The sequence below is a fragment of the Dasypus novemcinctus genome, chromosome 10 (genome assembly GCF_030445035.2).
Source record: "Dasypus novemcinctus isolate mDasNov1 chromosome 10, mDasNov1.1.hap2, whole genome shotgun sequence".
Lineage (NCBI taxonomy): Eukaryota > Metazoa > Chordata > Mammalia > Cingulata > Dasypodidae > Dasypus > Dasypus novemcinctus.
This window is the reverse complement of record NC_080682.1, coordinates 86,913,917-86,931,665: the sequence shown is the minus strand read 5'-3', so window position 1 is coordinate 86,931,665 and position 17,749 is coordinate 86,913,917. Positions and strand designations below refer to the sequence as shown.

Here is a 17,749-nt window from a genome sequence, read left to right as displayed (position 1 = left end):
GAGGCCTACCAGGTACTGCGCTTCTTTGCATTAGGGGAAGAAAGATGCAATACTTTGTCTTTTATTTTGGAGGGGATATCTTGACCATTTGACCCTTTCTACTTAGTCTTTCCTGTTATGGTTGCTTTTATTTCACAGGTCAAGAATCCAATGTTTTAAAGGTGCAATGGACACAACCAATCCAGTGTCCACATAGAAGAGGTGGCATTGGATTGGGAAAAGTGGACATAATGGACAAAGGGTATGGGGAAAGGCAGGAAGAGATGAGAGGTGGAGGCGTCTTCGGGACATGAAGCTGCCCTGGATGGTGCTTCAGAGGTAATCACCGGACATTGTAAATCCTCACAGGGCCTACATGATGGAATAGAGGAGAGTATGGGCCATGATGTGAACCAATGTATATGAGGTGCAGAGGTGCCCAAAGATGTACTTACCAAATCCAATGGATGTGTCATGATGATGGGAACGAGTGTTGTTGGGGGGGGGGGAGAGGGGGGGTGGGGGGGGTGGGGTTGAATGGGACCTCACATATATATTTTTAATGTAATATTATTACAAAGTCAATAAAAAATAAAAAAATTTAAAAAAAAAAAAAAAGGGGAAAAAAAAAAAAGAATCCAATGTTTGATTTAGTCCAACTGCCATGTATGTCTTTTCTGAATATACGCTTGAGGACTATTATTGTCTGATGTTTTAGTCCTCTATTTATAAAGGTCTCCAGTAAGAGCATTAAGACCTATCCTGAATGAGGTATGTCACATCTTGAGATCCTACTTGCCAAAAGATCAACCTTAGAGTGAGTCCATACCCACAGAGATGGATTAACTTTAAGAACATATTTTTCTGGAGTCCATGAAAGACTCAAACCAGCACAGATAGGGTCCTCCAAGAAGCAGATGCTAAAATAGGATTAGACATGTAAAAGATTTAATGGGGGACATGCCCGTGAAGGATAAAGGAGATGGGAGCAATACAGGAAGGGAGAGCTTGTAGATCAATTCAGATCTATCTATGAGAGGAGAGCAAGAAGAAAGGATTGGGTAGAAAAAGTTTCAGACTACAGAACAGTTCTGAAAAAAATCTCAGATCCTAAGCAAAGATTGCTTGCTCGAGGAGCTCCACAATGGGTAGGATTGGGATCTTTCTAGTAACCCTGCCATGCTTAGCCATTGGTTAGGAGCAGCACAGAAAGTAGTGTTGCTTCAGTGTGAACATCATGGATGGATCTAAAGGGAGGCTGCTTGAGGCTGTGCCACAATAGTTTGTTTTGAAGGAGAGCTAAGCAGTGCATGTCCATGGCAGCTAATGTGATGTAACATTGGGAAAGGAGGCAGGTTTGTGCATTTGGTATTACTTCACATTTAGGCATTGGATGAAAGGAAACAAGTGGAAGCTAATAGAAACAGAGGAAAGAAGCATGAATTCCTAGGAAGCTTGAGAAAATGAAGAAAGGAGCTCATGGAAGTGGTCCTGCAGGTAAATGAATAGAAAGCCTATGAAAATCTCTAACAGAGAAAGTTATAAGTCAGTTATGTTCTAAATTGAATTCTTCACCTTTTCTCCAAAGTCTGTTCCTATTTAGAGTCATTCTACTTCTAGAATGTCAGGATGAGAAGCTTTGTGTACTTACTCTGCAGTGAAATAAGCATAACTGGTGAAAGTTAGTTTAAAAGCCATGTGATAGCCAGGCCCTGAGCCTCAAGAGACTTGCAACTTCTACACTCTGGTTTTTTGGACTTACCCGACTCAGCTAACATGGAGGTGAAGAAGGTCAACCACCACACCAGGGAGCCAAGAGTGCCTACAACTGAAAGCAGAAGAATTGCATCCAGCATCCATGTGGAATCTAAGTCCCCTCTTGATAAAGATGTGAAGTGGACACAACCATTCCAGGGTCCACAGGATGGAGGAGTAGAGTATGGATTAGAGTGGGCTTACTGATATTCTATTCATGAACTATTGTGATTAGTAATCGAAGAAAATGTGGCATTGGTGTGGAGAAAGTGGCCATGGTGGCTGCTGGGGGTAGGGAGTGGGACGAAGAAATTTGATGTGGGGGCGTTTTCGGGACTTGGAGTTGCCCTGGGTGGTGCTGCAGGCACAGTTACTGGACATTGTATGTCCTCCCATGGCCCACTGGGTGGACTATGGAAGAGTGTGGGCTATGGTATGGACCATTGACCATGAGGTAGAGTGGTGGTCAGAGATGTATTCACCAAGTGCAAGGAATGTCTCATGATGATGGAGGAGGTTGTTATGGAGGGGGGGAGTGGGGTGAAAGGGGTGGGGGGTATATGGGGGCCTCATTTTTTTAATGTAACATTAAAAAAATAAAAATAATTTGGAGAACAACTCAACAAAAACAAAATCTCAATTTAAAGGAAGTCCTAACATTTTAGGTTTTTGTTTTTTGTTTTTTGTTTTTATTTCTCTCCCCTTCCCTTCCCCTCCCCCCAGTCGTCTGTTCTATGTCCATTTGCTGCGTGTTCTTGTTTTTGTCCACTTCTGTTGTTGTCAGCGTCACAGGAATCTGTGTTTCTTTTTGTTGCGTCATCTTGTTGTGTGAGCTTTCTGTGTGTGCAGCACCATTCCTAGTCAGGCTGCACTTTCTTTCGCGCTGGGCGGCTCTCCTCATGGGGTGCACTCCTTGCGCATGGGGCTCCCTACGCAGGGGACACCCCTGCGTGGAAGGGCACTCCTTGCGCGCATCAGCACTGCACATGGGCCAGCTCCACACCGGTCAAGGAGGCCCGGAATTTGAACCGCGGACCTCCCATGTGGTAGACGGACACCCTAACCACTGGGCCAAGTCCACTTCCCACATTTTAGGTTTTTAATGTAGTATTTAATTAATGAAATTCCTTTGTCAAATTGGATATCCATATTTCCCTAGTTTTTGGAAGGTGCATTGTGTTTAAAAGAGAATAAGCTGGATCCTCCTTCCCAGGAGACTGAGGAAGCCCAGTTTATTTCCCAATATGAGGTGGGGGCAATTAACCTAGTTCTCTAGTCCTCTCATCTGTTGAATTCTCATTTTGTCCTCTGACTGTATCTCCCGCAGGTATAGTTCTTTGCCCATGGACCCATATATGCCTTTCAGCTCAAAGCTATGAAACAGGGATGATACAAAAGATTTAGGACATTCTGTGGACCCTGGGATGGCAATGTCCCCCACAGAATGGAGGAATAAAATATGGACTAGAGTAGACTTACTGATATTTTACTATAAAACTATTGTGACGAGTAATAGAAGAAATTTTAGCATCGAGGTGGAGAAAGTGGCCATGGTAGTTGCTGAGGGCAGGGAGAGGGAAGAAGAGATGTGATGTGGGGACATTTTTGGGATTGTTGGTTGCCTTAATGATATTGCAGTCAGATGCTGGGACTGCCATAACCCACTGAATGTACTGGAGGAGAGTGCATACTACAGGGTAAACTATTATCTGTGTAGTGCAGCAATGCCCCAAAATGTGTTCAATGAGTGTGATGAGTGTGCTGCAATGATGAGGGAGGTTGTTGGTGTGGGAGGAGTGGGGTGGGGGGGTGTGGGGTATACAGGAACCTCTTATATTTTTTAGTGTAACTTTTTTTTGTGATGTATATATCTTCAAAAAAATACAATTTACAAAAATGATGTGGGGAGTGGGTTATATGGGAACCTCTTACGTTGTTTTTTTTATGTTTTTTAATGTAACATTCCTTGTGATCTATTAATTAAAAAAAATTTTTTTTTAAAATAATATCAGATAATTTGGAAAAAAAGCCAACTATTTAAAGTCTTTTGAAATTATCCTAAGGGCATTCAGAAAATGAAAAATACTTATTCAAGAAAAGCTGTTAAGACTCAATAAGACCAGTGAAGGCATGGCACTTGAGCCACAACCTGCTCCCTCTTTCCACTGTATACTCCCCCAACCCCACCCTTGGCTCTGTATACAGAAGCTCCGCTCAGGGCACATGTGGTTAAGAAGATGGTGCTCTCTCTCCCTTCAGCTCCCACTGCAGAAGATAAGGGCCTCCTTGTTAGTTTATCATTATTCCTCTATGGGGTGATGATAAACTGTACAATAACCAGCCAACCTTGCTGCCAGTGAAAAGAGTAGACAGCCAGCATTTCTTATCCCTTCCAACTCTTAAGTTGCAGGGCTAAATTTCAGGTGAATGCTGCTGAGAGTTTGGTGATTCCCTTCTTACACTCCCCCCCCGCCCCGCCCCCTTGCAGAGTGGAGGCTCAGTCTCAAGGAGGGCAGACCAAAAATACTAGGGCCTCAATTACCCTTGCCTCATTTCACTGATGAGACGTGGGACAGAGGTTCCATGCTGGAAAAGGCAGGCCCAGAAGACCAGGGACTTCTGCTCTTGCCCAGTGCCTGTAGTGTAGAGATTTTACTCAGAAGGAAATTGAGTCCAGAAGTACAGAGAGCTCTAAAGTTCTCCCCAAAGAAAATGGCTTTATTTGAAACAGAATGTGGAGATGTTTCAAGCCTAAGGGTGTTCTTGAAAACGGTGGAGATTTTCATGGTAAGAAATTAAGAGGAGAATGATAGCTGTTTAAGAGTAACAAGCTATACCATAAGCCAGCTAGTTTACCAGAGAAAACCAAAGAAAGAGACAAGAAGAGCCCCACTGATTAAAACCTCAGTGACTGGCTTCAAAAACTACTGATGCCCACAATTAGATAAAACCATGGAGCAGTTTTGCCCCAGGGCATTGTTGAAAACAGTCTGGAAGTCAGGTGGCAATTAGTCCTCTAAGTAGCCCAACAGTTGGTGATAGCAGAGGAGGCAGACAATAGATCAGGGAAAGAAACAGCCCTGATAGAACCATTCATGAAAAGTGACTGATTTGGCTCAACTGATAGAGCGTCCACCTACCACATGGGACAGGTCCAGGATTCAAACCCAGGGCCTCCTGACCTGTGTGGTGAGCTGGCCCACACGCAGTGCTGATGCACGCAAGGAGTGCCCTGCCACACCGGGGAGCCCCATGCACAAGGAGTGTGCCCCATAAGGAGAGCTGTGCTGCACGAAAAAAGTGCAGCCTGCCCAGGAGTGGCACCGTACACACGGAGAACTGACGCAGCAAGATCATGCAACAAAAACAGGCATAGATTCCTGGTGCTGCTGACAAGAATGCAAGCGGACACAGAAGAACATAGCAAATGGACACAGATAGCAGACAACTGGGGGTGGGGAGAAAGGGAGAGAAATAAATTTTTAAAAAATAAATCTTTAAAAAAAATATATATATACACACATCTCTAAAATTATCCAGCTAGTCACTAAACAAATAAACAAGTAAATAACAATTACAAGCCTAACTAGAGAACTGTAGAGAACAGTATATTATCTGACATGTCCAATGTCCAACAAAAACTTGCAAGACATGCAAAGAAACAGGAAGTATGAATCATACAAAAAAAAAGGGCAACAGAAACCTCCTATGAGAATGACCAGAGATTGGATTTAACAGAGACATTGTGGCAGTTTGAGATTATTTTATGAATCCTAAAAAAGAGAAAGATTATGTTTGTAAATTGATGTATACCTCTGGGTATAATAACCTTTGCATTAAATTCAGCTGAGGTGTCTTTGATTAGATTACTTGTTAAGATTACAGCTTCTGATTCAACAGAGTTGCCGCCCCTTGCGGGGTCTGATATAAACAGACACTCACACAGACACACACAAGAAGAAAGAGCTCTGTCATTTTTGATCCTGCCATGTGAAAAAGAGTAAGCTCAAACAGCTGAGGCCTCAAGGAGAGATGAGCCATTTTGCCTGGTAGCTTATAGCTGAAATCAGGAAGAGAGCGGAACAGTTGAGACTGATATATAAATCCCAGAAAGACACAAGCCCTGTATCACGAGAGAGAGGAAACCCTAAGAGACAAGCACTATGCCAATTTGCAGCTGAAATTGGGAAGAAAGCAGAGCAGCTAAGCCTGAGAGAGGACGCTCGGAGGGAAAGGCTGAAACCTCCCAGAGATAGGTAGCTCAACAGTAGCTGACTTTACTGTGAAAGCATCTCTGCTGATGCTTTGATTTGGCCCCGGAACTGTAAGGTTTAATCCCCGAATAAATCCCCATTATAAAAACCAACAGATTTCTGGTCCTTTGCATTGTCACCCCTTTGACAGACTAATACAGACTTCAAAGTAGCCATTGTAAATATGTTCAAAGAACTAAGGAAAACTAATTAAAGAGGTATACAAATGTATAGTGACAATGCTACATTAAATATAAAATATCAATAAAGAATAGAATTCTAAAAAAGAAAATAAATTATAATTATGCAGTTGACTTCTCATCAGAAAAATAGAGGCCAGGAAGCAGTGAGATGACATGGTAAGAGTGCCCGAAGAAAAAACATCAACTAAGAATCTTATATCCAGCAAAACTTTTTTTTTAACTGAAGGTGAGGATTGTGGGACAATGGCAGAGTAGGAATCAGTCCCTCCACTCTAAACAGCTATTGAACTGGCAGGAGCTGTCTGAATCAACTATTTTGAAACTCCAGAGTCTAGTGAAACACTGTGCAGCACCCAGGGTGGAGCAGGAGGAAGAACTCCTGGTGAGTTCCACCAACCACGCAACAGCTTCCACCCCCCATTCTCCAGCGTCATGGAAGGCAGCAGTAGGAACTGCATCCCCAACTCCTGGTGCAATTTGCTGGTGCCAGGGCAGGAAATAGAGACCTAGCCCTCCAAAATTGGAGGATATGTGGTCTGAACTACTTCATATAGCTGGGGGCAGACTCTGAGGTCAGTCATTGTTACAACTCCTCTCAGGCAAAAGAGGCAGAGGAGTCTTAAAAGAAAGTACCCTTCCTCAGATGTGCCAGCTGGACCCTCAGCCTCAGCACAGTTGCAACACCTACTCTTTGACTTGTTAGACTTTCCCAGATCAGCTTACAGGGAGGTGAGATGATTAACCACTACACCAGGGAACTGAATGTGTACTACTGCATGTAGGAGCATCACATCCCTCATCTTGTGGGATCTAAACCCCCTCTCAATATAGAGGTGGAGTGGACATTGCCATCCCAGGACCCACAGAATGGAGACATAAAATATGGATTAGAGTGGACTTACTGGTATTCTACTATAGAACTATTGTGACTCTAGCAATGGAAGAAATTATATCATTGATGTGGTGACAGTGGCCACAGGAGTTGCTGAGGGCAGGGAGATGGAAGAAGAGATGTGATATGGGGCATTTTGGGGACTTGGCATTGTCCTAATGATATTGTAGGGACAGATGCAGGGCATTATATATCCTGCCATAGCCCACTAAATGGACTGGGAGAGAGTGTAAACTACAATGTAAACTATAATCCATGCAGTGTAGCAGTACTCCAAAATATATTCATCAAATGTAATGAATGTGCCACACTGACGAAAGAGATTGTTGATGTAGCAGGAGTGAGGGTGACATGGAGTGGATTATAAGGGAACTTCTTATATTTTTTAATGTAACATTTTGTGTGATTTATGTATCTTTAAAAAAAGATTAAATAATCTTCACTTTCAACAACAACAACAACAAAAACTTACAGGACTGCAGTAATTGGTCAAGTACCAAGTCAAGAAAATGTTAGGTTGTAAATATGATACTAGAATAAAAATTTTAAAAAACAAAAACAAAAACCAGCAACCATGGAACTGCACAACACAAACAGATAACCCTAAGTTAAACCATGCTCTATAGTTAGCAGTATAATTATAAAAATTTACTTTCATCACTTGTAACAAATGTATCCCACCAATGCAAGGTATTAATAATATAGAGTGTTTTATGGGAATCCTATATATTATGCATGATTGTTTTGTAAACCCACAACTTCTCTAGTAAAAGAAAACCATTTAAAATAAAATAAAAATAAAAAGGAGTCTAGGATGTTCAATGAACACTAAGCATGACTTAGGGCATTTGCCAGCTTTGTTTTCCTCCTCCATAAAAATGGAAAAGCAATTCATACCTCTTTCTTAGAATGCTTGTGAAAACTTAGTGAGCATATATATAATTCTAGGAACTGTCTTGTAAGTTTGAAATTATTTCAAACTAAAAAGTTCTTAGAAATAGTTAATGAGCAAATATGTACACCAGAAGCACAGCATTTCACACATAGTAAATATTCAGCAAAGGGGGGTGAGAAAGTAATGAAAATGTGTTCTTGCAAGTCACATGGCCATCCTTAAGCTCAAGGGCATGGGAAAGTACAGTTTGCCCTTTGTTGAGAAGGAGAACAACCAGCAATATTTGATCAAAAGACTAATAACTGCCCCACTTTGAAAGCCTGGGAAAGCACATCCTTTGGACCCCCAGAATTACCAGGTTGATTTATGGACATTCCAGAGGACCTGGATGTCATAGTCACATTATCAGCTGGGAAAGTGAAAAACAGAGAAAGAGGGACCATATTGAAAAACATAAGACAAACATAAATTTATACTAGGAATGGGGTTAAAGCAAATGGGAATGGGGGTGATTGAAATTACTAGGAAATTACAGTGGCTTTGATCAGCTAATAAGAAATGGCTTTTTAAATAATAAAGTCATAGTCTATGATTTCTGGAGACTGGGGAGTATTGGGACTCTCTTCATTGCAAAAGAAGTTAGGCAGCAAGCTAACACACTTGGGAGTCACTAATTCTATTATATACCTTACCATTAAAAACAAATGGCTTTTGGGAAGTGGCTGTGGCTTAATCAGATGAGCTCCCATCTAACCATACAGGAGGCCCTAGGTTTGTGTCCTGGAGTCTCCTTGCAAAGGCAGGCTCGCCTGCACGCTGTGGAACACCGCCTGGCCCTCAGGTGCCACAGAGAGCTGACTCAGCAGGGTGATGCAACAAAAAGAAGGGAGACAAGCGAGAACACAGAAGAGCCTGCAGCGAATGGACACAGAGAGCAGACAGCAAGCAAACCTCAAGGGGGAGGGGAAATAAAATACAAAAACAAAACAAAACAAACAAATGGCTTTGCACATGCATCTATAGCATCACACCTGCGGACTTCTCACAGCACAAGATGGTGGACTCAGTGCTGTGGAACCTCCATGTCTACAAGAACATCAAGTATATGCAGCAGGAGAACTTCTGGATCTGGCCTAGTTCAGAGTCCCTCGTCCACTTGGGTGCCAAGTTCTTGCCCTGTGTGCTCCAGGACCTGCAGGTACACAGCTTTGTTCCCATGGGGCAAAGGTACCAGAAGCACTCTGCCTGCTGTGTGTACAGTGACCACTAAGGTTGCATGCAGACCTCAGAAGAGTAGTGCTTGTCCCCTCTGGCTATGTGGGTGAAGTGGCCTGCACACCCCAGTGCCCCAGACCTTGCCAGCCACGAGAGGCAGTTTGGTTCTGTCTGCCATCAGGACCCCAGGGTATGTGATGAACCCTCCTCTGAATCCTCCCCTGAAAACATCCATGAGTGACCCACTGACATGACCAAGTGGCTGATAAGCACAAAAATCAGCATCAGGAACCATACCAATCACCCCCACATGGACTGTGCCATCATGGGCCAGCCCTGCTGCATCGGCACCAGAGACCAGTGCAGATGCCTCTTGGGCATACCGTGACTTCCTGAGGGTCTACTTCCAGGGGTAGGCCATGCTGTACTCACAGGTCTATTGTGTGGATGACATGCACGCAATCCTTCCTTAACCCTGAAGTGTCTGACCAGTTCTACCACTCGTGACTGTCCCTCTTCCTGCATGCTGGGGTCCTGTACTGCCTGGTGTCCATCTGCTTCCAGACGACCATCTTGCAGAACCTGGAGAAGGAAGAAACTGGCACGCTGGCACCACATCTCCATCATCTACCTGGTGAGCATTATCACTGGCAACCAGGCCAGTGCCATTTTCCTGCTTTACTATGCAGAGGTGATCTGCCCCCTCAGGATAAGGACCTTCCAGTGCTCAGCCTGGGAACCTCTCCATTGGGCTTCTCGATTCTTTCATGCTCTGGGTCACAGGAGATGGGGCTTGAGGAGATGAGGCCCTAGTCCAGGGGGCCAGCTCAGCCTGAAGGGGCTTGGTCATGCCAGTGGCCAGCTCACAGACACCCTGCTGCCCAGGTGGCCCAGCCAGCTCACAGTTTGGCATCCTGGCCTGCCTCTTTGTGGGAGTCTTTCAGAGATGGCAGATCCTGGCATGGCCTGTATACATTTTCTTCACGCTTTCTGGCTGTGATACTCTTCTTTGGGCTGCTTCATTAGATTGACATCTTCCCCCACATCTTGGGCTTCATCAGCCTCTCCTTCCCCTTCATCTTCCTACCCTCTATCAGCTGTGGCAAGTTCAACCTGTATTCAAGCACTGCCAAATTCTTATATTCCCAGCAGTCTTCCTGGGCTTCCTTGCCAGCTTGGTGGTCCTTTTCTATATCTGCCCCATCTGCTGGGAATAGTGTGAACTCCTCACTATGTGCATCCCTTTCACCGACAAGTTCTGTGAGAAGTATGAGCTGGATGCTCAGCTCCAGTGAGCCAGGCTGCAGGATGCCTCATGCTCCAACAGCTCCAACAGGCTGGAGCTAAGCAGACATGTTCACCCCAGCCTGAGCAGGCCTGTGGACTCTGCCTGACTCTGAGCAGGACTTGGTTGCTGAGAGCAGCTCAGCAATCTGTCTGCACGAAGGAAGGTGATGCAGGACTGAAGAAATAAAAGGACAGGAAAAAAAGACACAAGAGGAAACAAAGATGGGGCCAGAGAGCTTCACAGCTTTAGAAACTGAGAGCCTCAACCTAGTTTCCACATTGTATTTATTTGGAAGCTAACAAGCAGCTGTTTGCTACAGGAAGCAACTTGCAACATCTACAATAAGGTAATTTACAATGACAGGAAGCAACTTAGAACATCTTCTACAATAACAGGAAGCAACTTGCAACATCTACAATAAGGTAATTTACAATAACAGTAAGCAACAAATAGGTAAGCCAGTTTCCCACAACACTTGGTGTTTTCTGAACCCAGACCTCTGTACCTTATTTCTGTTGAACCCTCTTTGCTGCTGGGGTTTATTACTAGTTCTTGCAACTACCTTTTCTTTTTTCTATTTCGTTTTGTTTTCTTTTATTGTTTTTGCTTTTTGCAACTATCTTTTAACTAGTCTCTTGATGACCATCTCATGTGGTCATAAATGATCTGGGACTGTTTGAGCTGCCATTAACTTACAAAAAATAAATAAATATGTGATACTTTATCATTAAGGAATAATTTTTTTATCATTAATGACAATCAAAACTTGACCTTGTCCACAGACTTGATTAAAAGTTCCCTTTTTGCTTTTGCTTGGTTGTAAATCTTGTTCCAGGACCCATTTCCTCTCAGACTTGTACATAGCACCATGCTTTTCATATTAGAAAAGGAAATCAAAATCATTGCAAACTGCTACAAATTTCTACAGAATGAACTTTATGGACAATATACAGTTCTTGGCTGGAAGCTACAAATTTCCTTTTTTTTTTTTAGTGTTTGTTTTTATCAACCTCTAAAGTTGTGAGGTAAAAATTGTTAACCCTTGAATGGAAAAACATTTATGGAAAGTTCATGATTCCCAGTATAGTGATAGTTAGGCATTCTTTGTCCTAGGAAACTGAATAAACCAGAGATTTTCTCTAAGACATTATATATAATTATATGTTTTAAAAATAGACAATTATATTCTGAATAATAGCTTAAAATATGTAATAAATATTTTAAGTGGCTTTTATTTGATTTTATACTATATTAATATATTTTAGTAACTTTTCACACAGAAAGAACTGAAGCAAAGGAAAATGAGGTCCTTTCATAGGAAATCTTGCATAATTGAGATGTTTATTGATTTCTTTTTAAATGTTTCATTTTAAATGGAGATTATGAAGGTTCTTGAGAAGGAGGTGTTTTAGTGTTATTCATACAATGTGATTTTTTTTCAAATGCTGGGGCTCTTGTGATCATTGACTATTACTTTTTTTTTTTTAGCTATTTAAACACTTTTTTTATTCATTTTTTTTTAATATTACTTTCAAAAAATATGAAGTCCCATTCAACCCCACCGCCCCCAGCCCCCACTCCCCCCACAGCAACACTCTCTCCCATCATCATGACACATCCATTGCATTTGGTAAGTACATCACTGGGCATCGCTGCACCTCATGGTCAGTGGTCCACATCATAGCCCATACTCTCCCATGTTCCATCCAGTGGGCCCTGGGGGGATCTACAATGTCCCGTAATTGTCCGTGAAGCACCACCCAGGGCAACTCCAAGTCCCAAAAACGCCCCCACATCTCATCTCTTCCTCCCATTCCCCACACCCAGCAGCCACCATGGCCACTTTTCCCACACCAATGCCATATTTTCTCTGTGGACATTGGATTGGTTGTGTCCATTGCACTTCTATATCAACAGGGGGCTTAGATTCCACATGGATACTGGATGCAATCCTCCTGCTTTGTTGTAGGCACTCTAGGCTCCATGGTGTGGTGGTTGACATTCTTCAACTCCATGTTAGCTGAGTGGGGTAAGTCCAATAAATCAGAGTGTAGGAGTTGAAGTCTGTTGAGGCTCAGGACCTGGCTATCATATTGTCAGTCAGAGATTCAAATCCCCTAGATATATCTTAAACCCCAGCACCAACTACAATTCCAGTAAAGTAGCATGAAAGTCTTGTGAAAAGAGGTCCCATCTGAGTCCTTTTATTTCAAGTCATGCACATGCTGGTTTGTGATTTTGGCCCATTCATCAGGGATTTTAACCTTTATGATTTTATATATATATATTTCTCTTCTAGCTTAATCTGAAGTTACAAACAAACCATTTCCAGTATAACTGGCTTGATGAGTCAGGTGAGGTGTGCCATGTGGCATATACCTCTCCTTCTTGTCAGTAGTTCTTATATGGGATTTCTCTGTCATCACTCAAAACCAACATACAGTCACTTGCTACCAAACTAGTACAGCAATCAGTGACAAAGTGATCTGTTTTCAACCACTTCACTCCATTGACAGCCTAAGGATGGTGGCCCTAAACACTGTGGCCTTCTTCATCTGTAGGAATTGTGTTTGTACAAATTGCCCTACAGAAGGGGCATTGTTTCCAGCAGCCACAGAGATGTTCAGAGAGTGTTTTCTCAATTTCAGGAATCATTTCTACTATAGGTATAGTCAAACAGTTCTACTCTCTTCCTTGCAAGATCCAAAGCTTCCCTCGTGGCTTTTTGGAGAAACTTAGTATCTTTTATCTCCTGATGTTTAATGCTTACCAAGTCTTTTCTGGAAAGATCAAGTTATTCCCTAGACAATTACAGAACAAATCAAATCCAACCAATCAGACACAGTATTGCTTTTATCTTTTGCTACTGCAGTGGATTCATGAATGGCTGAGAGGATGACACTTTTTAGGTCATCTAAACTGATTTTTTAAGAAGTCTTCATTTTCTCACCTTCTTTATTTGAACAATATCTTTTAACATGGTAAAACAATTTTGATTTATGAAGATATTACTAGTAATTATCAAAGTTTTCTTTTTCTGCCAGAGAGATGAGAATATGTTTCTCTAGGGTGGCTCTGTTTCTCTTGAATGCAGGGTAGGTATTTTGCATGTCCGCGGCAATTTTAGAGGCCACTTCCTTCCATATGATGTTGGAGATGGCAGGAGTGAGTTTTTGATGAAAACATCAACGGATGTTTTCATTGAAGTTGCTCCTTGTCAGGAAATCATAAAACTCATGAAGAAATCATCTTTCTTGCTTTCCAGATAGTTTATAGGATCATTTGCTTTCTTGAATATCCTATGCATCTCCTTAAAATCCTCTAATGCTCTCTGGAATAAACACAAAGATAAGTAAATTTTCTGTTTACTTATAAATGTATATCTTTCTTCAGTAGAAGCAGATTTTACCTCCTCATCTATGACTCTCAAGATTTCTTAGAAATAACTTGAATTGTAATCATGCCATTGCATTCCAATGTTGTTAGTAGTTTTGGTAAATCTTGAAAGAATATGGCCAGTGGTCATGCTTATGAATTCGTTTTCATGGACCTCTAATGACTTGAAAATAACGATATTTTTGTTCATTTTGACCTGTATGTTATACATGATTTGAAACATTTTCTCTCCAGAAGTACTCTTCAGTATGTCCACCATATCTTTCTCTTCTTGAAATAGTCCAAAAAAATGTTTTCAGAATTTACATCAGTTTCAAGATTTGTAGCTAGAGGGTGAGTTGAAGATACATCTTAGACACATTTTTTCCAAAATTGGTTTAATTTCTCATGCAGCCCTTCCTCACTCAATTCTTTGTCCTTTACTGTTAAAGCCACCTTTTGGCTTCTTTCCAATAACTCATTTTTATTACTGGACTTTCATCCAGTTTTTCTTGACTTTTCTTTAAACTAATAAGTTCATCAGCTTTTCTTTTACTTTCTAAAATAAGTGTCTCTCAAAGGATTCTAAACTTATTCTCAAAATTTGCTTTCTAACAAACCAGTATTTTATTATCTGGGTCTTCATTAAAATACTGTACTACTTCTTGCAGTATTGAAAATATGATGGCTTCATATTTTCCTGTAACTGGACCCTCAAATTTGAATGTTTGTTCTGAGTACCTGGATTTTTCTATTCTGAATCTGGTTGATCAGGTGGTTCTGCAAGCCTAGCACGACTCCTCAGCTCCCAAGTCCAGCGGTTGTACATGGTTTCCAGTTTGCTCCTGGCCATGACCTCTTAGGGTGTTTCAGAAGCTGAAAATAAAATTCTCATTCACCAGAGCCCTCTACCTATCCTGGACTCAGAATTTTACATTTGATATCTTCACGAGTTCTCCCTGGGATTCCTCTTTGGCAGTCACAAAAATTTTGGACATTGTGGTCATAGCAAAGATTAGAAGATACCATTGGGAGGTTGCTACCTCAGAGGTGAGCAATGTAGTAGATGTGAGTATTGATATCAAACAGTGGCATCAGTTAAGCAGGTTACATCTGAATACTCTTCTTGTTCAACTGCTGTTGCTGCCATTTCATCTAGTTTCTCCTCTAGTTGCCTTCAATCTTCCATAGTTTGGTCACTGACTGTAACTTCTCCCACATTCTGATAGACAGATAGCTTGGGTAGATATTCATTTGTTTCATTTCAGATAGGCTTAGAAAATGAGATATAGAATATCCTGTATCTCTGATGAATTTTCTCCAAATACATTGGCCAGAGTCAAGTTTCCAAGTCCAGTGACAAAGGTCAACAACTCTTTATCCTAATTCTGGTATTTGTTGCTGAGTTCTGGAGCCTGAAGTCCTTTTGTGTCCATGATAAACACAGAGTGAAATCCAAGTTCTTCTGAAAATGTCTCTACCACCTTCAGGAGTTTCATGTAGAAATTTCAGGCTCCTACCTGAACAGACAGTGAACTGCAGCCCAAAAAGGGCGTTCAGCAGGGTGGACTTCCCTGAGTTCTACATCAAGGATAGAACAACAGCCATTTACCTCCAAGTTTTTTAGACACCTTGTCAAAAACAGCTGCCATACACTTCAGAGGCACATAAAAAGCATCACCACCCATCAGCTCAGTGGCAACCTCAGACAAGATTAAGTCATCAGCAATCTGGGGAAGGGAGAGAAAAAGGGTATCTTTTGTGGAGTAAGTTTCTTCCAGAGCTTCATAGATCTGTCAGCCTCTCTGAGAAGTGGCTCAATTCCCAGTGTATAATCATTAATCTCCATGGTGCTGGCTTCTCATTTTCAGCCTCTAAGCCTGTTACTCTGTTGTCTTTTGCTTTTCTGTTTGTATCAGTAACCACAAAGAACTTTACTTCTCATCCAGTTTTTCTAAGTGTGCTATGATGAGGTTGTCCAAAACATAATAAACCAGTGAAGGAAGTGAAGTTTGTTTGAGTTTCTGAATGTCCTGGAGAATTTCAAGGATAGGCCTCATTAAATTAATGAGAGGAAAGTCTCTGGTCAATTGTTGGTGCCACATAATTTGTTTATCCATCTCTATCTCACTCCTGTGTTGTTCAATGCTCTGATTCCCCTTTTCTCTCAGATAATAGAGTTCTTAGTCCTTCTTACATTAGAGGTCCAAAGGTTCCCCTGAAGGGATGGTAAATTTTCCTTCATTTGACAAAGTTTCATTTCCTCTGGGAGGGCCATTAGAGTTTGTACCTTTGCTTTGGCTTCCTTGCAATCTGGCTGGTATTCATGGATAAGTTATTCTTTCTCACAGGCAATCTGGGCACAGTCCTCTAAGTTGAGAGCAGTGTCAGAGAGCTCTAGAAAATGTATGATTGGAGTTGTCAGCTCTTCTAAGTCTGCTTCATTTCTATTCCTGTTCCCAATTCTCACTTTCTGGCCAGAATTATTAACCACATTTTTTTCCTGTTCATCAAGCAACCAGGTCAAAAGTCTTGGTGACAGGTACAGTTTTTCAGTTTCCTTTATTGTCACCAGAAACTGACAGGAGGACCAAAATGAGAGATCAGATCTGCAGAAAGGCAAGCTGCTGCTAATGTTCCTTTGCATCTCCATGGAGACTGGTGAAGGTCACACAGTTGTAGATCTGTTCTCACCTTCCCCTCCCTGGACAGAACCAGCAGATTTCCACCACACCCCCATCAGGGGACAGCCTTAGCTCCTCCTGCAATGGTAGTGAAAAAAAGACATGTTTACTTTTACTGAGAAGACAACCCTAATGAAGGACACAGTGCGAGCAGATATACAGCACAAATCTGCTGATTTTTGTAATTATTTTTCTTTTGCAGATTTCTCTGCTTGCTGCCAGGTTCTCCTAATTTGATGAAGACACCAGAGAGGGAATTTAATTTGAAAAGTCCAGGGACTGGGTACCACAAGCAGAAGGACAAACTGACAAGTGGCAAGTTTGGCTGAAATACATTGTCTGGCAAAATCTTCTGCACTATGATAAACTGCCATCTGGATATCCATTGGGTGAATGTGGGGCCTGGGATTAGTGGCAAAAGGACTTATAGGAATTCTCACTCTCTTCAAGAAAGTCTGTATGGGTCAAAAACCGTGTTTTCCTTGTTTGAGGCACTTGGATAGGCTTGGGGTTCTGTGTTTCCACCATCTTTGAGATGATGTGTCTGAGTTCATAATCTAGCCTCAGCAGCTCCAGCAGGAAGTTGAACAGAAGCTCCCACTTAGAGCAGGGCTGCATGTTGTACACAGAGACCTTACAGATCAGGTGGAAGTCAGCTCTGCCCATCCTCTTTGGGTAGTTATGTTCTAGGCCTAGAAGCTTAAACATGTCTAGGAAAACTTCATTTTCTATAACCTCTGGTTTGTTACTTCATTTTCATCTGGATCATGGGCCTGTTTCCTGTCATGGAAGAGACTTTGCAATTGTTTTCTCACCTTCTCCATTTTCAAAGAAGAGACAGTGACTTCATAATCTGACCTGGCCTGCAGGTCAAACGAACCGGCACCTGAAAGAGGGAGTGGGAATTGGGGGATAAGAGGCGAGAGAAACAGAGACAAGACAGGATTCTGATCAAGTCTCTGTTTATTGAGGGTGGAGCATCAGAATATATACTAAGGGGAGGGTATATAGCAGGGGCTGATAGGCTGATGAAGCGGCTCTTCCATATAAGGCAATAAAATGCTGTTACACCACTTGCTATAGGTGCGAGTCTTCAATGCTAGTCATGGCTTCAACATCTTGTTGCGCAGGCGCGACACTTTTTGCCCGGGAAACTGGAGAAAGGGGAAGAAGAAGGTGGAAGCACAGGGGTGGAGTAGGCGTACTTATG

At 42.1% G+C, this 17,749-nt stretch overlaps 1 long non-coding RNA gene and 1 pseudogene across 3 annotated transcripts in view; both read left to right on the top strand.

The window, feature by feature from the left end:
• The window catches only part of LOC101437656 (uncharacterized), a 27,585-nt gene extending 9,836 nt beyond the window's left edge, over nt 1–17,749 (top strand). For 2 of the 3 annotated variants that reach the window (XR_002798905.3, XR_011649940.1), the window contains 2 exons: nt 1,366–1,476; nt 1,568–2,256. This is a non-coding gene — a long non-coding RNA (uncharacterized lncRNA). Of the gene's footprint in view, nt 1–1,365; nt 1,477–1,567; nt 2,257–16,741 lie in introns of those variants that run through there. The other variant, XR_011649941.1, reaches the window with a different exon arrangement.
• On the top strand, nt 8,849–10,487 carry LOC101446757 (inactive rhomboid protein 1-like; annotated as a pseudogene).